General features: G+C 37.2%; 1 protein-coding gene across 2 annotated transcripts in view; it reads left to right on the top strand.

Annotated features, from left to right (window-relative positions):
* Cdk8 (cyclin dependent kinase 8) overlaps nt 1-25,932 on the top strand; it is a 172,529-nt gene that overhangs the window by 130,764 nt on the left and 15,833 nt on the right. Inside the window, exons 13-15 of one of the 2 annotated variants that reach the window (XR_007346927.1) lie at nt 19,826-19,914; nt 20,022-20,108; nt 22,374-22,419. The gene's annotated coding sequence lies outside the window, so the exon portion shown is untranslated. The remainder of the gene's footprint in view (nt 1-19,825; nt 19,915-20,021; nt 20,109-22,373; nt 22,420-25,932) is intronic. The other variant, XR_007346926.1, reaches the window with a different exon arrangement.

Here is a 25,932-nt window from a genome sequence, read left to right as displayed (position 1 = left end):
TCTGAGATGGCCTCTTTTGGGATGGTTTGGATTTACAGTGGCATGAAAGCCATAGCATTCAGTGGAGACTGTACTTTGGAATTTCAAATTTGGATCTTTTCGTGGGCTTGTGATATACAGTATTGTCCTCTCTGGAAACAGTGGGCAACACAGCAGGAATAGTCTAGAAAAGAGCTCACAATGGCTTGGGGCAGGATGGTGTGGTGGTAAAGAAAGATTGATGTGGGATACAGATGCTTCTCAACATATAAGGGATTACATCCTGATAAACCCATCATAAATTGAAAATGTCCTAAATGAAAAATGCTTTGAATCCACCTAATCTACTGAACATACTAGCTTAGCAGCCTAGCACACTGAAGAATAATCATAGTTTCCTCTTGTGATCATGAAGTTGAGCCTCTCCTATAACCTCCCGCCTACTTCCACCCTTGCCAATCCCTAGTCTTCTCAAAACTGCAGCCTGCATGGGCTTTTTAACACTGAAATCAAGTCACTCCTCCACTTTCATCCCTTTAATGCATCTGTCTCACTAAAAGCCAGGTCTTTACTGTGCCCATTGAGTCCCTGCACATCGGCCCCCACTTTTTGTATGTTTACCATCCTCTATTACTCTCCTCTCCATGTGCTTTACTTCAGTTCCCCAATCCTTGCTGTTCCTTAGGCCTGACAAACATGTCTTATCTCAGGCTTTTACACCTACTGTTCCCTCTGTGGCTTCCTCAAATGTTCTCCCCAGCAAGGTTCTTGGCTTACTCTCACTTCTCTCTGTTCTACTCAAATCTTACCTTCTCAGAGACTCCTTTTCCACTTCATATCAAATGGCTGCCTATGCCTGCCTTCACACACCAGCACTCTTTCTTCCCTTTGCCTGCATTGCTTTCCCAGGCAGTATTAGCATCAATAAGAAGAATACCCATTGGCCATTTTTCCTCCCCCACCAGAAAAGAGCGGCATATTTATTTACTACAACAGTCCTGGTAACTAGAAGAGGGCCTTAACAGAAGTATACATAGTGAGTGAATGAATGAATGGACTTTTTGGATATCAGATAATATCTCACACTGAATATATCCAAACAAGAACTTTATTTCTCCTGGAAAATGTTGTATTTTATTTCACATCTAGGTACTCACAAAACACTTGATTATAGAATATTTTTGAAAAGATGGAAATTAGTTATATGCACATTTTCCAAAATACTTGAAATCTAGTAAAATGCCCCTGCCTTATCCTGACTTCATTCACATTTATCAGTGCTACAATTTGTTTTTCTATCTACATATTTCATACTTCCTTTTTTTGCCTTTCACCTTTAAAAACCCTCATAGAATCCGTATTTTGTTCATCCCTAAAATGAAAAAAAATAACTCTTGAGAATTGTGATGCTAGCCATAATCCATTTTTTTATTGTCACCATCAAAGTTTTTTTATTGGTACATTATAATTATACACTATAGTGGGATTCATTATGCCATATTCATACATACATATAACACAATTCAATCTCATTCCTCAGCACCTTCCCTCTTCCTCCCCTTAAGCCAGTTTTATTGCTTAAAAAACAAATTCCTGCAGGGCGCGTTGATGGCATGCCTGTAGTCCTAGCAGCTCAGGAGGCTGAGGCAGAAGAATCTTAATTTCAAAGCCTGTCTCAGCAAAAGAGAAGTGCTCAGTAAGAACCTGTAACTCAGTAAGAACCTGTCTGTAAATAAAATATAAAATAGGGCTGGGGATGTGTAGCTCAGTGGTCAAGTGCCTCTGAATTCAATCCCTGGTACCTTGACCCACCCCCCGCCCCGCGACCCCCACCCCGCAAATTCCTGATTCTCATTAGTCTTGGAAACACAAAAGTTCTTCTTCATTTAGTAACTTAAGTAATGAACATTTAAATATTATTTGGCCTTTGCAACAGAAAAATGAGATAGCTGAAGTCTACTTTGTTTACCAGACCTAGATACTGCTTCTTAAAAATTACAGCCCTCTTTTTTTCAACTTGTTGAAAAGAATTAAAGCCTTGCAACATAATGGAATATGTGTTGGGTGGAGAGGGAGAGGGAAAACATAAAACAATTACAGTTAGCATTGCACCCCCCCCCCACCCAAAAAAAAAGCTGTTGTAAAATTTGGGACAGTTAAAACATAAGGCATGATAATACCCTGGCAATATAAAAAGATAGGTGAACACTGCTAAGGTTGGCCTCATAACCTCTAGTAGAAAAAAGATTTCAGTAATAAAAATCTAAGGCTGAACACAATAAGAACCACTTCATCCCTCATGGAGTGATTTCTGTTATAGTTTGGATACTAGGTGTCCCCTCAAAGCTCCTATGTTAATGCAGGAATATTCAGAGGTGAAATGATGGAATTAGGAGGTTGTAATATGACTGTAGGCAGATGGGGCATGACTGGAAGAGAGGGGGTCACTAGAGGCACATCCTAGAAGGGTTCATCTTCCCTGCAGCCACTTCCCCTTTCTCTCTCCACTTATTGCCTGGTCACCATGAGCAGAGGAGTGCTCCTCCACCATATCCTTTTTCCAGGATGTTCTGCCTCACCTTGGGCCCAGAGCAGTGTACGAGCCAAAATAAACTCCCTCCTCTAAGTTGTTCTTGTTAGGTGTTTTGGTCACAGCAAGGAAAAGCAGACTAGTATGATTTCCAAAAGATTTGGTATGCTCATCCTGAATTACTTTAAGAATCATATATATGAATTAATTTAGGCCATCATCAGTACAAAAATGGTCAACCTAATGGTAGTAGTCTTGCCACAAGAATTCAAATGGTACCTAGAAATCAAATAAAGGTGAGACAACTTTTATCAAAAGTTGAGGTGTCAGAGAGCAAACACTATGATAGATGTAGGAGGTTTTAGGAAGTTTCCTCTTCTTAGGATTTAAGTTTTTCATTCATTCTTTTTTCATTCCTTCTGTTGCATGCCAGCGATATGCTAAGCAGTGCTTTGTGCATTGTAACTGCACAAAGCCTCCTGTACATTGTATCTGACGGATCAATAGTTAAGTTATATAGGTTACAAATAACAGTATCACATTATAAAAATCTATGAACAAAATGAAGTAAAGGAGAATGTTTTTGAGGACCAGTTTTAAGGTCGATCATCAGAAGATTCCAAAAAAGTGATATTTGATTTGAGACTTGAGAATGCAAAAATACTTGAAACCTGTGAAATGTGAGCAGAAGAGCTTTGCACACAGGAGGATCGCCAGTGTGAAGATCCTGTTGCGGAAATGGGCTTGGCACATTGGCAGAAATGAATGGAGTCTATTGCGCCAGAATAGGATGGACAGAGAAGTTAGAGAAGTAGGCATTCCCTTGTGAATAACCTGGGCCTCTCAAGTAAAAGGCATAGTTAAGAGCAGTGTCAGCAGGTAGGAAGGTGGCCACAACATCAGTGACACAGAACATATGAATTCACTGAGTGCAGATGGCCAGAACCTGTACATCCTTATCGGCCATGAAACCATGTCACCAACTTACCCCAGTCCTGCAAGCAAAAGAAATTTTAATATCCCCTCCCTGGCTCCTATCATCTCTCAACACCATCTAGATCCCTCTGGTTTCAGTTTCTTTGTATTCCCACCATGCTATAGTCTCTGCCACACAAGAGCTAGTGATTTCTTTTTTTAAGAATAATGAGGCAGTGCATGGTGGTATATGCCTATAGTCCCAGCTACTCAAGAGACTGAAGCAGGATTGCAAATTTGAGGCTAGTCTGGGCAGTTTAGCAAGACCCTGTCTCAAAATTCAAAAATTACAAAAGGACCATCGGTGTAGCTCAGTGGTAAAGCACCCCTGGGTTCAATCCTCAGCACCAAAAAGAAAAATAAGAATGGTCACAAGTGCTCTTAATCCTTCAGTGGCCTTTTGTCACACATTGACTAGTAAGAATTTCTTAATACTGTCTAAAATAGCCCAGTTTGTTAGCTTGCTCTCTCCTTTCCTGACACTGTGCCACTGATGGCTATACCTTGATTACCTTACCCTCCTTGTTCCCCTTTGAAAATGTCAAGCACATCCTGTCTCTGCATTTTTGTTTGCTGTGCCTTCTGGAGTTTGTTTGCCGTGGATTTTATCTGCTGTCTTTCAGTTTATTTAGGTCTGCATACATGCCACTTCCTCAGAGAGGCCATTGCTAACCACCCTTCCCGTCAGTCACAATGTATCTACTTTTCCTACTTTCTCTTCAGAGCAATGATCTATGGTCTACCTAACATAGTGTTGGCATATAATAGGCATGTAGCAACTTTATACACTTGAATTTTAGAAAGAACTGGACTGAAATAATCAACATTTATTTGTTCTAGCTGTGCTGTTATAGTCATTTCTGAAATTATTCTACCCACATTGTTAAATGTTAACTATCAGTTTGCACTAAATTGAACAAAGTAAAAGACATTCAGAATGGGAAGGAAGAAATGAAATTGTTTCCATTAACATTCAACATGATTGTGTATATGGGAAATTCCAAAGAATTTACAAAAAAATCATGAACCAGTAGTGAGTTTAGCAAGGTTGCAGGATACAAAGTAGATATATAAATGATCAAGTTTTCTGTGAACTAGCTGTGAATAATTAGGAATTGAAAGAAATTTAAAGTATGTACGATAGCCCCCCAAAATATGAAATACTTGGCTACAAATCTTACAAAATGTGTTCAAAGTATGTTTATTGGAAACTACAAAAACATTGAGGAAAGAAAGCATATCTAAATGAATGAGGAATTATACTGTTTTCATGAATTGGAAGATAATTTTTTTAAATTTTTATTTTATTATTATTATTTTTAGTTGTAGTTGGACACAATGCTTTTATTTTATTTATTTATTTTTATGTGGTACTGAGGATCAAACCCAGCACCTCACATATGTTAGGTGAGTGTGCTACTGCTGAGCCCCAGCCCCAGCCCTGGAAGACAATGTTTTTTAAAATGTTAATGCTTCACAAATGTCTACATTCAAATTTCTGGGGAGTTATCCGATAGGAATTAATAATTATCTTTTAAGTATGTATGGAAAAACAAAACAATTAAAATGAAGAATTACAGGATATATTAGCTGATTTTAGACTTTTACTCTAAATTTACAATAATCAAGGCAAGGTTGTATAGAAGAAAGAACTGGCAAACAAGTTAAGAGAGCAAAATTAAGAGTTAGAAAGAGACCAAAACATATAAGCAATTGATTTTCAACAAACGTACAAAAGCATTTAATCAGAGAATGATAGTCTTTTCAACAAATAGTACTGGAATATATTACTAGGAAAAAATGCATGTTCAGTAAGAACATTCATTTTGAAAAATGAATACATGTGGTGGTTACATGTATTCATTTTTCAAAATTCAAAACTTGTATATTTTAAATTGGTAATTTGCATTGTATGTAAAGTATACCTCCAAGTTCATTTGCTTAAATTTATGTGTAAAGCACTTATTTCAGAACTAGCATATAGACATTCATTAGATGTTAGCTATTATTAGGCAGTCTATACTCTGTGTTTGTGTGTATAACATTTATTTTTTTTCTTAAGAATTATAATATGACCTAATTCCTCTAGCAGGTAAGTTAAACTTTCTGGATCATTTTATGACCAAACTTGGTACATTTACATGAGTACAAGTAGAATGCAGGAGCCATGATAATCTCAGGGCTAAAATATTTAAAGCAATTTCTGAACACAATAGTCTTCACTTACCTTTCTTTTTAAATTCTACAAAGGTTCAGGGTGCCTGTTTCACAAAATGTTACTGAATAATTAATACTCTACACAATATTCATCTCACCTAGGGGCAGCTATGAATTTTCTCATAACCTGAAATGCATTTTGAGGGATCAATAGAATTAAATTCATTACCTAGTTACTTCATGAGCATTTGTATTTGCTTTATAGTCTGTTAGGACTTATGGCCAAACAACTGAAACCCACCATAATCACTATCCTCAAACACTCAAGGAAGTTAAATTTGAGGGGTCAGGATATACACATAGGTAATACAACAACAGAATCCATTGTGGATCAAACACTACAAGGAATGTTAAGAAGCATACTTTCTCTTGATAAAGAGAAATCAACATGTTGAAAAGGTTTCTTAGGGAGCTGAGGATTGATGTAAAGAATCTGAAAGAACATAAAGTTTGGTGTCAGCAGTCCTAGGGCTTGGCCCTGCCAGTTACAGACTATAATCTTGCAACTTTTTCAAACACCTGTAAATTCTAAGAATCCTAATAACTATAATACTTTCACTGAGTCACAGAAATGCTACAAGGCACTATCTAATCACAATTCACAATTTCATGATTATGCAACACCCTAAAGTAACCATGTAACCAGCACTGTGCTAAGTGTTGTACTCATAATATTATTTCTTACAAAAACTGAGTCTAAAAACTACCCCATTTACAATAGCCTAAAATAAAAACCAACAACAACAACAACAACAACAAACCCTTTGGAAGAGGTGAAAGGTCTCTACAATGGAAAGATCTCCCTTGTTCTTGGATAGGCAAAATTATCAAAAGGACTATACAGATTTAATGCAATTCCAATCAAAATCCCAAAGACATTCCTCATAAAAATAGAAAAAGCAATCATGAAATTCATCTGGAAAAATAAGAGACCCAGAATAGCTAAAGCAACTCTTAGCAATAAAAATGAAGCAGGTGGCATCTCTATACCAGACCTTAAACTATACTACAGAGCCATAATAATAAAACAACATGGTATTGGCACCAAAACAGACTGGTAGACCAATGGTACAGAATAGAAGACACAAAGACAAACCCACATTAATACAATTATATCATACTAGTCAAAGGCGCCAAAAACATAAACTGTAGATAAGATAGCCTTTTCAACAAATGGTATAGGGAAAACTGGAAATCCATAGGCAGCAAAATGAAATTAAGTCCCTGTCTCTCTCCATGCACAAAAACTCAACTCAAAGTGGATCCAGGACCTAGGAATTAGACTAGAGACTCTACGCCTAATAGAAGAAAAACTAGGACCAAATATTCATCATGTTTGATTAGGCTCCAGCTGCCTTTAACAAGATTCTTATAGCATAAGAAATAAAATCAAGAATCAATAAATGGGATGGATTCAAACTGAAAAGCTTCTTCTCAGCAAAAGAAGCAATCAGTGAAGTGAAGAGAGAGCCTATAATTTGGGAACAAATTTTTACCACACACACATCAGATAGAACACTAATCTCTATGATATGTAAAGAACTCAAAAAACTTAACACCAAAAACCAAATAACCCAATCAATAAATGGGCCAAGGAACTAAACAGACACTTCCCACAAGATGATACACAATCAATCAACAAATATATGAAAAAATGTTCAACATCTCTAGCATTTCTTGCAAATCAAAACTACTCTTAAGATTTCATCTCACACTAATCAGAATGGCAGCTATTAAGTACAAACAACAGTAAGTGTTGGGGAGGACATGGGGGAAAAGGTACACTCATACATTGCTGATGGGACTGCAAATTGGTGCAACCAATCTGGAAAACAGTATGGAGATTCCGTGGAAAACTTAAATTAATGGAACCACCATTTGACCCAGCTATCCCACTCCTCGGTTTATACCCAAAGGACTTAAAAACAGCATACTACAGAGATGCAGCCACATCAATGTTTATAACAGCACAAGTCACAATAGCTAGCTAAATTGTGGAACCAACCTAGATGCCCTTCCATAGGTGAATAGATAAAGAAACTGTGGTACATATACACAATGGAATATTATTCAGCATTAAAAGAGAATAAAATCATGGCATTTGCAGGTAAATGGATGGATGGTGTTGGAGAATATCATGCTAAGTGAAGTAAGCCAATCCCCAAAAACTAAAGGCTGAATGTTTTCTCTAATATGTTGATGCTGATCCATAATGGGAGGGGGGTAGAGCATGGGAGGAATGGAGTAACTTTGGATAGGGCAAAAGGGTTGTAGAGGAAGGGAGGGGGCATGGGGATAGGAAAGATGGTGGAATGAGATGGCCATCATTACCCTAAGTACATGTATGAAGACAGGAATGGTGTGATTCTACTTTGTGTACAACCAAAGAAATGAAAAATTATGCTCTATATGTGTACTATGAATTGAAATGCATTCTGTTCTCAGGTATAACAAATTAGAATAAATAAATTTTAAAAACTGAGTTAAGTATTATTTTTCTCATTTTATAGATGAGGAAATTGATGTTCAGAGAGGTCATGCCCTGCTTAATCAACAACATGTTACCTCATATTTGAACCTAGGTCTTTAGCTTCCAGGCCCAAAGAAAGTAATAAGCTTTGTTGATCATAGCTGTGAAAGTGGACATTTTGCCTAGAGCATAAAACATATACTGGGCAGCAATAGCCAGAGATCAAGTTGGTGAGCTTGGGGACCAGTGAGGCCTATCTTATTTTCAAATAAAGTAGTTTGTGTGTTTTCCTATTTATGTTGTAAAGAACAATATGAATTTATATTTTACTAGTTACTATTAATATCTGTTAGAAGCACATCTAATGGTTTTAATGGATTTGAAAACAGATACTAGTTTAATAGGTCCTAAAGTCAGATTGATTAATATGCAGTAACTGAATCAGTCAAGTTTCTTCATTGGTAGAAAATATGCTAAAATAGACAACTAGCAATTTCCCCTGGTTTGGGTTAATCATAGGTTTTCATTATTTGTCTTACTTCATTTTTCTGTTACTATAAGAGAATACCTGTGACTGGATAATTTATAAAGAAAACAGGCTTATTTTGGCTCACAGTTCTGGAGGCTGGGAAATCAAGATTGTGTGGCTGTTTCTACTCAGCTTCTGTTGATGGACTAGTGCAGCTTCAACTTATGGTAAAAAGCAGGACAAGAGGGTGCATACAACAGGAGCACATGTGCAGGGGAGTGAGGGGAACCAGGCTTGCTTTATAACAACCTGCTCTTATAATAACTGACTGACTCTCATGGGAAGTACACCAATCTCTTCATGAGGGAGGAGCCCCTGTGACCTAATTACCACTTAATGGTCCACTACTTCTCAAACTTTTCATGTTGGGGACTGGTCTTCAACACATGGGTTTTAGGAAATATAATATATCCAGACCACAGAACTATGCTGAGTTATACTGAGCTCCTCTTGTTCACCCCTCCAAATCCACTTGTCCACTTCTTCTAACCACTGCTGTGGTAACTAGTTCTACCTGGACTTTGACTAGGCTGAGGCAAGGGCTTTGCGTTGGCCCATGTAAATCTATGTCCCTTTCTGCCATGAAACTCTGTTTCAGTATGGAATGTTTGTAGGAATCCATTCTGAACACAACTTGCTGGACTCATGATGGGCACAATCCAGACATGTTGGGCATGCTGGGGAGCTAATACCTTTACCAAGGAATTAAAGGAATATATGGGTAGATGCTTTTTCCTTTGTTCCCCACTCAAGATGTGTTTCATAATTCAGAAAGTCCTGGTGAACAGAGTTCCTCTGCCCATAGATCTAACTAATTAAATAATGCCTCAATCCATTGGTTTTGTTTCCCTTTTCAATTTCTTCCTTATCTCACATCACTGATCTATGAAATCACACTCACAAGCAAATCACCTGCACACAATTCTTTGTCTCAGTTTCTGCTTTAAGGAAGTGTAAATCTAGTCTAAAAGAGTTGTTATTTAAGTGGGTCCTTGAAATTAGTTGGCAATAAAGAACTCATTGATCATGGGGAAATGGGGTCATAGTTACTGGGATTTTCCCCATGTTAGTTTGGGATGAGAGAGGTAGAAGGTGAATTGCTGCATTACCCAGCATTTCTGGAGCACTTGAACAGTACAGAAAAATGACATTTCAAAAATTATAGAATTGACTGGCTTTCATTAACTTGCTTTAGAAGTCTTGAAAAAAATAAGGTGATGAGCACTGGTCAGCCAATTATCAATCCGAAGTATGATGTGAAAGAGCATCAGAATGGTTGGTAGGTTGATACTTCATGTAAAATGAATAGCCCCAATTGCAGCTGTTGTGCCAGATGTGTTATCTTTACTAAAAAGATCACATAGGCTCTAATATTTTCTATGTGGCTTTTGATGCGCCAAACACATAATTCTCAATCCCATCAGTCATGAAGCTTAAAATATGTAATGTTTATTTAGGGAAAACAATGGTAGAGCTTCTATTATCCCAAGACTATATTAGTTCTAATGCTCTTTGTTACGATATAGTCTTGCAGTGGAGTGATGTCAGGGAAGATGGCAGAAGGAACTTTCAGAAATCCATCTCTCCCCCTCGACAACAATCATACTGGCAGAAACAGCTTGAAGTAACTATTTTGGAATTCTGGAGTATTGGGTTTTTATTTGTGTGTTTGTTTTATTTTTGTTTTTTTGAACACTTGCAACCTCAAGAAAACAGCTTATCTGGTAAATTGTAGTTGATTTCAGCTTTCAGTGAGGTGTCAGGCATCTGGGGATTGGCAGCTATCATTTTTGGCACAACTTGCTGGACTCATGATGGGCAATAATGACCTTGTCCTTCAACTATTGAGATTTCTGTGTTCTGACTATTGATTGTTAAGTTGGATCACTGAGCAGTGGACAAGGAGTTTGGATGCCGTTGTATCAGTGCCCACCATCTGAATCAGTTTTTTTTTTTTTTGGTGGAGGATGGCATTCAAAACTAAGTATAAATATGGGGGAATTTAGAAAGCCATCACACATTCCCAGGGAAAGACACAAGCTCAGAAACAACCTAAGACAGTAAGTTTTTACGTCCAGGTGATTTCCTGGCACAGAAACACCATGCAGTAAAAACAAAACAAAAAAGTAAACCCTGGGTAATGAGGTATTATGAGTTAGATATGAAATGTCCCATAAAAGCTCCTGTGTTAATGCAGGAATATCCAGAGGTTGAATTGTTAGATTATGAAGACCATAACCTAATCAGTCTATCCTAGTTCAAATGCATTCATTGGGTAGTAACTATAGGCAGATGTGGTGTGGCTGGAGGTGGGTGAGTCACTGAGGGTGTGCCCTGGAAGGTTCATCTTCCCCTTCTCCTTTTTTCTCTGCTTCCTTGCTGTCATGAACAGAGCAGAGCTCTTTGCCATGTCTTTTTGCCAGGATATTTTGCCTCACCTTGGGCCCGAAGAAGTGGATTTGTGCCACCAAGGACTGAACCTCTGAAACTATGAACCAAAATACATTTTCCCTCCTTTAAGATATTCTTATAAAGTATTTTGGTTCAGTGACAAAGCTGACTAACACAGTAGAATATATTTTCCAGAGCTTCCATATTATGAGATTCAAATGTCCAGTTTAAAACAACAAAATAACAAGAAATACAAAATTTAAAAAAAATTGAAAGGTTCAAAAGTAGATATGAGCATGCAAAAGAATCAGTGAACCTGAAGATAGGATCATTGAAAATTTCAAGTGTGAGAAACAGAAATTATTATTATTATTATTATTTAAAGAATGAAGAGAAGTGACTAAGACCTGTGAAATGTGGATGGACATATGCATTATGGGAATTCCAGAATGAGAAAAGAGAATGAAAAGGGAGTAGAGATTATTTGAAGAAATAAAGGTTAAAACTTGACAAATTGGATGAAAGATTTGAATATAAAAATCCAAGAATCATCCACCTGATTGAATGAACTCTAAGTAGAGATACCTGTGCAAAGATAAGTAGTATCAAACTGTTGAAAGACAAAAGAATCTTGAAAGCAGAAAGAGAGAAGTGACTTGACCCATACAAAGGCTCCTCAATAAGACTATAAGCTGTTTTCTCATGGGAAACTTTAGAGGCCAGAGATAGTGGATTTAAATAAAGTGCTGAAAGAAAACAAATAAACAATTATCAAACAAGAATTCTGTATCTGGCAAAACTTTCATCCAAAAATGAGGGAAAAGTTAAGACATCCTCAGAACTGGGAGAGTTTATTACCACTAGACCTATCCTATAATAAATGCTAAAGGGAGTCTCAGTTAGAACATACAATAACGGTCAACAGTAACTCAGAACCATATATAGATCTCTGAAAGAAAAATTCATGGGTAAATATAAAAGCCAATATTATTTTAAGTTTGATCTGTAACTCTACTTTTTACCCTTATAAAATTGATTAACCCATATTATTGAGCACAAAATATATAAAGATATAATGTATAATATCACTAAATGAGAAGGGCAGTGGTTCAGTAAGAGCATTTTTTTATATTACCAAAGTTGTCTTGGTATAAATTTAATTAGGTTGTATTAGCTTTAGGTTGTTAAATGTGATCCATATGATAACTACAAGGAAAATATCTATTGAAAGTACAGAAAAGGAAATAAGGGAGTCAGAACACTTTACTACGTAAAATTAGTTAAACACAAAAGAAGGCAGTAATGCAGAAAATAAGGGCCCTAAAAATAGTCAGGCTTATAGAAAACTAATAGTAAATTGTCACAAGTCAGTCCCTCTTACCATTAAACACATTAAACCAGAAATGAGTAATCAGAAGAGAGTTGGGGTAGCAATATAGTCAGCCCTCCATATTTGTGGGTTCTGCATTCACTAATTCAATCAAGTGTGGATTTACGTACTATGTAGTTAGGCCTACAATGATTGTGTCTCTATGGAATATGTATACTCTATTTTTCTTGTCATTCCCTAGGCTATATAGTATAACAACTATTTATATAATCTTTGCATTATAAGGTATTATAATTCTCCTTGAGCAGATTTAAAGTATATGGGACAATGTGGATAGGTTATGTGTAGATGTCATGTTATTTCATATAAGGCACTTGAGAGGCTGGGGGTAAAGCCCTGTAGTAGAATACTTGCCTAGTATGTGCAAAGACCTGAGTTTGATGCCAAGAACCAACCAAAAAATGAAGAGAATTTGAGCTTGGATTTTGATATCTGCAGTGAAGTCCTAGAAAGTATCAGACAAAATAGTCTTTAAATTCAAAACATTACGAAAGAATAGTACATTGTATATTAATAAAACAATACAGAAAGAAGATATAATAATTATAAACATTTATATATCAAATAATAATCTCAAAATATCCTCTGTTTTCCTACTCGATCTTTCCTCCCCTTAAAGGGTAGTTCAGCATAAGAAGACCAGTCAGTGTAATACATCAGATTAATTGAATCAAGGGGAAATTAACATGATCATCTCAATGAATGCAGAAAAGGAATTTGAAACACCCTTTCATGATTAAAACAATATTCTCATAAAACGAGGAATAATGAGAAAATTCCTCAACATGATAAAACGTATTTATGCAAAACCCACCCTAACTTCATACTCAAAGGTGAAAAACTAAAAGCTTTCTCTTTGTGATCAGAAACAATACAAGGATGCCTGCTTTTACCACTCCTCTTCAACATTATACCAGAAATTCTAGTCAGAGTTATTAAGAAAAAGAAATAAAAGATGTCTAAATTGGAAAGGAAGAGGCAAACCATTTATAATTGCTAAAGTCATGATGATATTTGTAGAAAATCTCAAAAAATCTACAAAAAAATCTCTCAGAGGTAATAAACAAATTCAGCAAAGTTGCAGGATACAAAATAAACATGCAACAATCAGTTGTGTTTCCTTTCACCAGCAGTAAACCATAAAAAAGGAAATTAGGGAAACAATTCCAGTTACAGTAGCACCTAAAAGAATTAAATACTTAGGAATAAATCTAACCAAGAAGATGAGACTTGTACACAGAAAATTGTAGCACATTGCTACAATAAATGGAAAGAAATCCCAGCTTCATGAATAGAAGACAACATTGCTAAGATGTCAGTACTGTCCAAAGCAACCTACAGATTCAATGCAGTCCCTATCAAAATTCCAACAGCCTTTTTGCAGAGTTGGAAAAGTGGGTCTAAAAATTCATATAGAATTACAAGGGGCCCTGAATAGCAAAAGAAAAATATCCCCCAAAAGGAAGAATATAGTTGTCAGACTACACTCCCTGGCTCTGAAACTTCCTATTGAGCTACAGCAACTGAAGTAGAGTGGTGCTGACATACGGACACATAAACTCAGTGAAACAGAATACAATGTCCAGAAATGAACCCTCACAAATATAGCCACTGATTTTTAAGAAGCGAGTCAAGACTATTCAATGGAACAAGGACAGTTTTTGATAAATGGTACTGGGCAAACTGGCTGTCTCTAGGCAAAATAATGAAATTGGACTTTTAACTTACAACATATACAAATACCTGAACTTCAGAGCTAAAATTACAAAACTCTTTGAAGAAAACATTAACTAAACATTAAATTAAACATTAAATAAAAATTTTATGCCATTAAATTTGACAGTAATTTCATGGATATGACACCAAAGCACAGGCAACAAAAAAGAAATTAGATAAGTTAGATTTTATCAAAATTAAGAACTTTTTTGTATCAAAGAATACCAATAAAGCAAATTGACAACCGTAAAGGGGGATAAAATTTTTGAAAATTATATATCTTAATATCCATTTTTCTTTTGTTCAAAGAACTTCCTTTAATTTTTCTTATAGTGTAAATTTGTAGACAATGAATTATCTCAGCTTTTATTTGAAAAATTCTCAGTTTTGTCTTCAATTTTAAAAGGTATTATCATGGGTCAGTGGTTCTACTTTAAAGATATCTTTCATTATCTCTGCTTACATAATTTCATTGAAAAGTTGTTCTTATATTCCTTTTGTGCCTAATGTAAATTTTTATTTTTTTTGGATGCTTTCAAGATTTCCTGGTTCTCACTGTTTTTCAGTGATTATAGTTTTTTTTTTTTTTTTTGTATATGGATACAATACCTTTATTTTATTTATTTATTTTTTATGTGGTGCTGAGGATGGAACCAGTGGCTCATACATGCTAGGCAAGTACTCTGCCACTGAACTACAACCCCAGACCCTGTGGTCTTATTTTTTTTTTTTCAATAAATTTATACCTTTTGACCTTTTGGGGATTTTCTGGACCTGTTGGCTTAACCTTTTCACCATATTTAGAAAAACTTTGGCCATTACTTTACCAAATATTTTTCTGTCCCTTCCCCTTTGTAGGACTCTAGTTATGTGTGTTAGACACTTTTATATTGTCCTACAACTCATTTGTATTCTGTTTCTTTATTTTAAATATTTATTTTCTTCATATTTTACTTTGGATATCTTTATTGTTATGTCATCAAATTCCAAGAGGCTTTCTCTCATGCATAGATCAGTACTCATATCAGTGTTCAAAGACTTGAGGGGAACTTTTAAGTATCCAGAGTGTGTTGCTCCCCCCCATCCTCTCTCTTTCCCTCTCTCCTCTCTCTCCCTAACTTATTCATCCCCCATACTGGTCCTTAAATTCTAGCCACCTGATCTTTTTTTTATGCTCAGCACACCAAGACCACTGGTCTTTATTTTGGTGTCCTTCTTACACTGCAGCCAACAAACTGCTTTCAAGCAGTAAACTCATGCAGAAGTAAAACTCACCTTATTTGTTTTTAGGGTCTACAATACCATGCTGCTTTTGGTCTAATGTCTGAAAAGCAGTTTTTAATATATATTTTGTCCAAATTTCTAATTGTTTATGACAAAAGGAAAAGTTGGTGCCATTATTCTCTCTTAACTGGAAGTGGTATTTGTACTTATAATAATTTGTTAGATGGGTGAAACCTTAAGGTGTCTTACACATCTTACAAGATTTATTATCATTGAGTTATATCAGAGTTTGATCCTCATAAGACAGTATGAGAATTCAGTTTTCTGAAATTTATGGACACTACGTTCATAATTGTTAAAATATTTTTTTCATACACACATATTTTGGACATATGTTCAAACACAAGGCAATCTGACTATATAATATGATTCTCTGGTTTCCCAGTGAAATTCAAGATAAGATTCAAAAAAGAAACACACACACACATACACTCATATTTTAAGGAGTAGAGATAAAATACTAAAATATCTGCTTATAATTTCCCATTAAGTTATAAATATATAAAATAACATCAAATAAACAGATTATTTTAAAATATCACTTTGCCCACTCTCACCTATATGAAATGATTCTATTTAAACTCTTTTTAAATTTTATTTTTTTTCTTTCACAGCCTTTAAGATTTTATCTTTATTTTCTGTGTTAGTCATTCTCATAATGTGTCTTGGTGTGGGTCTTCTGTAATTTTGTACATTTGGGGTCCTGTAAGCGTCTTGTATTTGATTTTCCATTCCATTCTTTAGGTTTGGAAAATTTTCTACCATTATATCATTGAAAAGATTGTGTCTTCCTTTGGTTTGTATCTCTGCTCCTTCATCTTTTCTGATAACTCTTAAATTTGGTCTTTTCATGTTATCCCATAATTCTTGAATTATTTCTTACCATCTTCTCTGCATGTTCAATTCTGTTTTCAAGATTATATATTTTGTCTTCATTGTCTGAGGTTCTTTCTTCCAAGTGGTCTAGTTTGTTGGTGATGCTTTCTATTGAATTTATAATTTTGTTTATTGATTTCTTCATTTTGAGGATTTCTGCTTTTTATTTGTTCACAATCTCTACCTCTTTATTGAAGTAGTCTTTCACTTCCTGTATTTTTTCTTTGATTTCACTCCTTACACTATCCTTTACTTCACATACCAATTTAACTGTATACAATCTGAACTCCTCCTTGGACATTTCTTTGACTGTTTTCAGTGGCTTCTGTTGTTGAAACATCTTGGTTTATTTGGGGTGCTCTATTCCCTTGTTTTTTCATGTTGGTATTGTGTTTTCCCATGTAAAAGTATGGATCTATGATAGGATAAATTCTACCCTGTAGACCTATAGTGTCCCTGAAGATTTATAGTGCTTCCCCTGTACTAGTGAGACCAATATCAACAGCACCCAATGTACAGAATATATAGTTTTAAACCTAATAGCTCCCACCTAGGTGTATACTGCTTTCTTGCATTAAACCAAAATGATGAGTTCAATAACTATCTATAGTACAAACAGAATAATTGTTAAAACGATTTACAATTTCAAATGGTGGGTGAGAGAACAGAGGTAGTATAGTATGCAACATTCATGAGGGAGGAAGAGAGAGGCTAGAAGTAAAAATTCATAGGAAGAGTGGAAGAGGAGCCGATAGAGATTGGCTGGTGGTTGGAGAAACTTTGGAAAGAAAATCCAAGAAAATAAACAAGAAAGAGGAAGAATACGGACAAAGAGAAAAAATTAAAGACATAAGAATACAACAGAAATGCAAAATACCATTCATATATCATTGTCCTCCACACACTGATGCATAAAAAACATCCTGTTCCAAATATGGTAGAGATATTGGTGAATCAAAAAATAAAATAAATCTTGCTGGAAAGTAGAACTGTCTCTGTCAGTGTTTCTCAGCCTTATCTCTGACATCTCTTGGGATCACTAAACTCAGATCAGCCCTTGTAAACCCAGTCTCTATCCCACTGATCTGGGCTTCAGATACCTCAGTCTCGGCCATGCTGCAGTCCCAAGATCTCAATGTGCTCCTACTTGCAGAGAGAGCACTAGGGATACTCTCATGCAAAGGAGCATCTCCAAGATATAGCAGCAAGTCAAAGGCTACCAGCATACTCAGCAAGAAGACCCTAGGCTCCTCCAAACCCACAGGCACCCCCACACTGGACCTGCAAGTCCCAGCTGGAGTCCCCAGACAGAGGCTCTTGTGGTGGCAAACCTGCTGGCACCCAGGCCCCAGGCCCTGGCTGGTATCCCAAAATGGGTGCAACCATGTGCAACCAAACCTGGAGTCTCCCCGTGGTAGCAGTAGTAGTGGCGGTGTTTGTTGGCAGCAGGCAGTGGGTTGGCAGTAGCCGTGGCTACAATGGCAGCTGCAACTGCAGCTGTGGGGGCAGCAGGTGATCTTCAGGGGTTAGCAGCAGTGTTGGTTTCATTTGCATTCGGGGCAGTGGTTTCTTCCGTGGCAGCAGCACTCAGAAAGAAGACCTCCAGGCAATCTCAGGCTGGCAGCAGCAGAATCAGAGGCAGCAGCAATGGCAGTAGTGGTGCAGGCCTCTATTTAAATTCTTACAAACATCTTTGACATGAATGATTTTGTGATTTTACTTTCTTTTTAATTATCTAAAATAATCATTTTTGTGCCATCAAAGGTATTTGATATATGGTATTTGACTTTTTATGTATGTTGCATCACTGGAAATTTTACCCAGGGATTAAGTATTTATTCACATTGTAGAAAACAGTTGTCATTTCTTTTGTTTTCCATCTGGCAATCACCATATGGAAAACACTTATTGTATGCTTTTTAAGTGATTTTTTATAAAGCTTATTTACAATATATCCAGCAACTATAATTGGGTGCATCAAACCCCCCAAATAATTACTATCTAATAAACCTGTTCAATTTCTTTGTCTTTTTTTAAATACCCATTCCATCAGGTGACCTCTGTAAGCATCCAAAACTAATATTTCAAGGTCATTTTAGACTAGGATTATAGGATAAAATACAAGTTGTTCAGTTAAATTTTCAATAAATGACAAAATTATTTTTAGTATAATAATGTTCCAAATGTTGCATGGGACATATCTATTCATAAAAAAATGTTGTTTATTTGAAATTTAAAGTTAAGTGGACATTTTTATTTCTGGTTTAATCTGATAACCTCATTTTAGACCATTGTGTCTTCCTCAACTAAACTATATAAGATGTTGCTTATGAACAACATTTTGAGTGACAATATTTAGAGAAAAACTTACTTTATATTGAAGCAGTAACTTCCACCATCATTTTCTTCTTAAGCATGTAATGCCATATGCACACTTGAATGTATTTCCAAGTATTTTTCCCTGGTGGGAGGTAGAAATTAATTCAGAACAAAATACAATCAGCCCTCCCTATCTGTGGGTTTCATAGCCACAGATTGAATCCACTTAATTTGTTTTTTTAAGTTGCTTCTGTGCTGAGCATGTACAGACATTTCTGCTCATCATTATTCCCTAAACAATATAGTATAACAACTATTTACATAGCATTACATTATTATAAGTCACCTAGAGATGACAGTTTATAGAAGGATGTATGTATGTTCTATGAAAATACTACGCCATTTTTATATAAGGGACTGGAGCATTTGCAGATTTTGGTATGGTGAGTAGGTGCTGAAACCAGTACCCCCGCCCTCACACTTCGGAGCAACTGTATAAAACCAGGCCAACAATTCTAAGAATATGCCACAAGAACACACATTATACATTAAAACATTGTGCTATTCATTAACACGGGTTTGGGCTAAATGAGAATGCTCATTTTTTTTCATGTTTTCACATGTGGCATACATGCATTTTTCAAAGGCAGTGTCATTCTTTTCATAATGATGTGACCACATAGATTGCAGGTATTTCCTAAGCCACACATACCAGGAAGGCCATTTACAAGGCATATTATAAAGAAATGTTCTTTTTCTCTTTAATCCTAATTCGTTCTTTAAAAAAAAAAAAAGTCTCACAGATTTGATTTCTTCATAAAACTAAACATGTTTTCTCCATTTATTCTTAGGCACCATAACTTGCATGCTTTCATTTTCCCCTTCTGTATTATTTGGAAAAAGTAATTCAATTTACCCAGTAGTTCAGAATCCTAGTGGGGTGTCAGATCTTTAATAACTTAACTTGTTCTGTCATTTTATTAAATTAAGAGGAAAAAATAACCATTTGCCACTTCAGATCCCATTTCAGAATCTAGGAAAAAGTGCTCAGTTCCTTTGTGGCTCCTGAGTACCTTCAGTTAATATCAAATTGTACCCAGCTTGAATCATTTCCCATGATTCACAAAATCATTTTTGTTCTGTTCCCAGGGCTACAAATTGGAAATAAAGTGATAAAACTTGGAAGCAATTCAATAAAACATCCCTAGGAAGCATGAAAGTCTTAGATTATGCAGTTGGTAAGTTTAAGATCTTGCCCAGATGTGTTGAAATTATCCTTTGCACAGTAAAAATATCCACTGCCTTCTTTAAGTCAGTGGTTTTTTTTCCTCTTCTTTTTTGACAGCAAAACAGCTGCTCTTGTTGGCAAATGACACCACTGGTTCTGAGGGAAATTGGAGCTCACTGCCTTTGAAACTGCTGCAATGGGGAGGTCCAGTAACTTCTTCATACCCTGGCTTAAAAGGAATTTCTCCCAACACATTCCTATCCCTAAAGAACATCCCTGCTTTCCTTTCCAAGGCAGTCCTTTCTCTATGAGCCAGAAAGTCCCTGCCAGGGCTGGTGGCCCAGCATTGACATTAATCAGAGCTTCATTGGCCCTGCTACTCAGTTCCTCCCCCACATTAGATATTCATTTTTCTAGGCAAGAAAATGTCCTGTGCGCTAAGCAGAAGACCATTAAAGAAAACTTTTAAAAGATGAATTTAACAGATTGTATTTCCTCGGGGCTTGTTTGTTTTCTTTTCCCATTTTTAAGGGCAAGTATATCTAGAGCCACCATGTTTATAATAGTCTTTTTCAACCAGTAACTGCCAAACCAACTTGAAAAAATGCCTGACAGTTTTTCCTTTGAAACTTGATTTCTTTCATGGTATTTTATACTCAGTGATGATTTATTCAGATGGAAATGGGCTGTTAGCCCCCGACAGGAGGGAAATGTTCTGAGGAGGGATCCTAGAACTGTGTTCTGACCTGAGTTGGTCTCTTGGGGCACAGTTGGGGCAAATCAGTTCTCTTCTGTTGGTGTCTCAGATTTTCCCTTCTGAGGCAGGAAGGGTGGTAGGTTCTGATACAAATAGGGGTCTGCGAGGTAAAATCTGCAGCTAAAACAGGTGTCTTTACAGAGTTCCAATATCTATCTTTGTGGGTTAGTTGAGCCTTTTAAAGGGTCTCGGTGGGATCCACAATTCCCCGTTTCTCCTGCTGTTATCTACTCACTACTCTGTGACCTTCTTACCTTATATATGCCCCAATGGCACCAGGCACAGTGGCTGGCAGAAAATGGTAAAATCAAATTTGTTAAATGGATTGATTTAGAAAGATGATGCTTAAAGCTACGGATTCTCATTGGCTGCCTCCCAAAGTGAGCAGAACATAAGAGGAAGAATGACAGGCAATAAGGAAAGGACTATCTTAACTTTGTGATTTTTTAAAATAGATTTCCATTGCTTTTTCTCTTCCCAGAGGAAGTTCCTTAGCCATTTCAATTTTTGACATCTACTCAAAGCATTGAAAATTTCTAAGCACAGTGAACTATTTACCCTTACTTCATCCAGAATTAAATAACAAGGAAAATAACTTCCCCCACACCTGTCTTCTTATTCAGCTATACACCACACAGGTTCTCAAAGAAGTTGACCACTTTTTTTCCCATTATACTAAGATACTTAGGGTATTTTAATTGAAATTAAACATCAGACCAAATCTGTGCTTTGAATAAAGGAGTCTAAGACCCCCAAGTGATGCTGGAGGCCAGTGTTGCCTTCTTCCCCATTTCTCCTGCTTATCTCTGTTGTCTACCAGATGCCAATCCCACGTCTAGTCTTACAGGATATGAAGGGTGGGATACTACTACATGGTGTCCTAACAGCCTAATTCCTTGTCTGTATTCCCAATAACTCTCATCTCCTTCACCTAGCACGGTGTCTAACACTGTGCACACTTCTGTAAGTTACATGAAGACCAAGAATGAACCCTTGCATTTATCAAGTGACTACTGTATGCCAGCCACCATCTCACACTCTCATTTAACACTGACAACAATCCTAGGATTCAGGCTATTACAATTATTTTCATTTTCCAGATGAGGAACCTGGTGCTTAAGAGTTTCACATGATGACAAAGATGCACATCTCTCAGGCAGAGCCAAGATTCAGATTAAGCCCACCTGCCTCAGAGAGTGCACCTTCACATCCACAGGCAAATTAGCAAAATTGTGTTTTCCATCAAGTCAATAAAGGAATGAGGGAGGAGGAACTGAGAGTGGCAGTTTTGGGATAAAACTGATTTTGAGGGTGGAGGTGCAGAGAGACCACAGGAAACTAGGGGCTTTGGCATGGATCCACACTCTAGAAGCCTGTCCCACTTCTGGATTTTCAAGCTATACAAGCAAGTAAAAGTCCTTACACTTTGAGCCATTTTGATTGACTTTTGGTTATTTGCAACAGAAAGCACTGGGCAAGCTGGGCTTGGGATCCTTCACCCATCACTTCCTCCTCTGCTTACTAATTATTTGCAGCTGTGTTTCTTTTCTCTGGGATAATATTCTTTAATGAAATCTTAATTGATATGTATCATATACCAGTTGGAAATTAAATTACATCAATAGATTGACTTTTAGACAATTAGAAATGTGCTCACATGCCTTTGTTTTTGTGATTTTTATTTCTTATTTTAAATTCTGTGTTTATTTCAGGCTCCCGAGAGTTTATGAAAGTCTCCCACTCTACATGGAAACAGAGGTAACATTTATTTCTTGGTGGTGCATTCCAAGCATACTCGCTATTCGAAAGCCCTCTTACACTCATTTCTGAGCTCATTTATTTATTTAAGAGCTGCACAATCCCAGCTTTGTCCCTGTGGTGGAAAGAGATTCTACCACATTCAGACAGCAATGACTGGTTTAGAAATGGTTTGTCTTAGTCCAAGCCAAATGTCTCTTCTGCATCTTTCATTATGTCTAAATGATGCTCTTATCCTTAAACAGAACACACTTTCTCAGTCCCCCAGGAAGCACTTGATTTATTCTCCAGCCCCAGGGACAGGAGGAAGCGGAGGCTAAAGGGTAATCACACAGCCAGGTGAGCCTCCATTGAGCTGTTGCCTGGGAAAAAATGGTTTTAAATGCTGAAAGGGTTTGGTGTGATGCCAACCTATTCTCTAAGGAACTTGCTCAGCCTGCCCTGGAAATTGGATAGACAGGAAAGAAAGGATTCAGAATACTTCCAAAGGGGAACACCTGAGGCAGCTGTCATCATCCTGGCCACAGAAGATGGTCACCAGGAACAATGCCTGTAGTGACCTGGAAAAGAGAGACCTAGGAGAGTGTGAGTGTTCACAGCCCTGGCTCTTGGGGTTGTAGAGCCTGGGGCTTTGGCATCCCCTAAGGATTGGTTACCCCATTTACTGTCTATATTTGTTCCTATCTGCATAAGGAACAAGTATAGACAGTAAGTGGGGTAACAGTACCAGGTGTTTGAAGGAAGACAGATGTCTAGGTTAAGTTACCACTAGAAGAGTTGATCTTGGCATTCTGGGTTCTGAGTTTCCTCCCCTGCCATCAAGGATGTGAAGCTGAGTGGAATAAGGGACACAATCCCTGAGTTGAGGCTCTCAAAAGGCAATTCCAGGCACAGCTGTGAAATAAGAGTCTAAAGGACTGCTCTTAAAACTTCATTCATTCACTGAGACCTACTGTGCACCAAACAGGGTGTCAGGTTCCTGGGATGCAGTGAGAATAAGCATGCACATTTATTGGGTATGTAGGGGGACAGGCTGTGTTGCAAGTCTAATAATAATTAAGTATTCTGTCTTGGTCTGTGTTGTGTTGCCATTAAAAATACCTGTGGCTGGGTACTTAAAAAGAAAGGAGGTTTATTGGGTTCACAGTTCTGGAGGTCTAAGAGAATGGCACCAATGTCCTGGTGAGGGTCACTTGGCTATATTACAACGTGGCAGAAAAGGCAAACAGTCACTTGTAGAAGGGCATGTGTATGAGCAAGGGAGCAAGAGACCAGGGAGGGACAGGCTCAATCTTTTCATAAAAACCTGTTCTCATGGGAACTAATCCATTTCTACCTAACTTGACTCACTCTTATGAGACAACATTAATCCATTTGTGAGGGTAGAGTCAAATGACCTAATAACCTCCCATTAACCTCTTAAAGGTCCCACTTCACACTACCACACTGGGGACCATGCTTCCAGCACATGAACATTTGGGGGACTCCCATCTAAACTATAGCCAATGCTAAATTCACTTCTTATTGTAAGACATGCTGTTGTAATTTCTCCCCTAAAATGAAAATTTTTATAATTCAAAGATAGCCCTTTCTATAATACGTCAAAGTAAATAGTAGCAATTCAAGAAACATGCCCAGGCTCAGAGTAACTGGATTCAGCTTGTGAGATTCCTTGAAAGAGTTCTACACAAGACCAGGGCCAACCCCATCCCCTGAAGAGTGCCTGGCCAGCTGGAAATACCTGCAGCTCCCTCAGCTCCAGCTTCACTTCCCAATTTGCTCCACTTTAATCTCTACCTTTTATGTAATGTCTAGTTGAGACCACAGGGTCACCTTAGCCTCTGTGGATGAAACAGAGTAGGGTTCCTGGGGGAATTAGAAATTTCTTGTGACAATGATCTGGAAAAAGGCAGTCCCAAGCAAAGATGGACAGCAGACACTGCATGTTAGGCTGGATCCTGCTCTCTGAGGTCTACTCCTTAAAGCAAGTGCACTAGAGCCAGGGGTAGAGTGGCTACCCCATGCATGAAGAACTTCCATTTCAGACTTTTCAACATTATTTTAAAATAATATCATACATTCAATCCCAGAGAAAATTAACAAGAGGGAAAGATGTCCATTGCTTAAACTTAAAGTTGTGTCCCACTCCCACATCACACACCCATGGTGCTTTAGGAATTAATATACTTTTATAAATGTCATAATTATTCTGTGACAGGCACAATTATATTATATCATATTCTGTGCAGGCATGATAGATAAGTCAATTTGTTAAACTGTGAACATTCAAAATATATCAATATTTTTGTAACTGCTTTTTGGCATTCCTTTATTTTTTTAATACATTGGATAATTAAAGAAAAAGAATTACAGCCATCACATTTTTTCACCTCAGAGAGTGCCTACCTGGCCTGACTGTCTGGGCCTCCAGGTAGAGGGGGGCATACTTCTCAAAACATACTGCCCAGGCCACTGCATCCCTACCACCTGGAGGTCACTCAAAATGCAGAATCTCTATCCCACCTCAGAATCTGACTCTGACTTTTAACAAGAGCCTCTAGCAATTTCTAAGCACCTTGAGAGTTTGAGATGTATCATTGTCGAGAATATAAGGAAGAGATAAGCCATCTGTTAGTTAGGCATAATAACAGCATCCTATTCTCTGTCTCTGTTTGGCCCTGTTTGGCACCATCTTTAACACAGTTGTACTTAAGTGCTGTGTTTGCTTTGTTTGTTTGTTTTTGCTGTGTTTGGAAGTAAAGAGTGAGAACTCTAAGCAGTACACAAAGACTCCCTGAAGAATAATTCATGCAGAATCATGCTCTAGGATTCCCTAACTCCACATGAAGGCCAACCAAGCTTCACTCTCTGAGTATGTCCTTGAAGTAAAAAGAGGCAGATATGGGAGAAGCTGCTGTAAAACTGATGGGCCATTTCCATGAGAGCAGTTTGTTTTCAATCCAAGCCTATTTCTATGCTGAAATTGTCACCAAGGAGTAGGTGAAACTAGAATTGATTCCATTCATTCACCAGTTTGTTATTGAGCACCTGGTACAAGGTCTGGCAAACTATACCTGAGGACCAAACCCAATCCACTGCTTGATTTTATATAGCTCTTCAGATTTGATATATGAATTTTTGCAATCATTTTTTATAGGGAACATGAAATTTTAACCCCAATTAATCATAATGGTATTCTCCCTGCACAAAAAGAAATATACTGAATTTAAAAATTGTACTTAGTGGGCTGGGGATATAGCTCAGTTGGTAGAGTGCTTGCCTTGCATGCACAAAGCCCTGGGTTTGAACCCCAGCACCACACACACACAAAAAAAAATTGTACTCAGAGCTTCTGGGTGTAGAAATCCAAAATGGCACAGTAAGAGAAGTCAACCTTCATCCTTCTATCAGCCAAAATAATCCAGAGAGGTTTTAGGGGCCCATTAAAGAATCTGCAGTAATACAACAGAACACAAAATGGAGAATAGCTGTATAAAAGGGTTACTAATTAAA

Source organism: Marmota marmota, unplaced genomic scaffold, assembly GCF_001458135.2.
Source record: "Marmota marmota marmota unplaced genomic scaffold, marMar, whole genome shotgun sequence".
NCBI lineage: Eukaryota > Metazoa > Chordata > Mammalia > Rodentia > Sciuridae > Marmota > Marmota marmota.
Note: the sequence above shows the minus strand (reverse complement) of the source record. Positions and strands in the feature narration are given on the sequence as shown.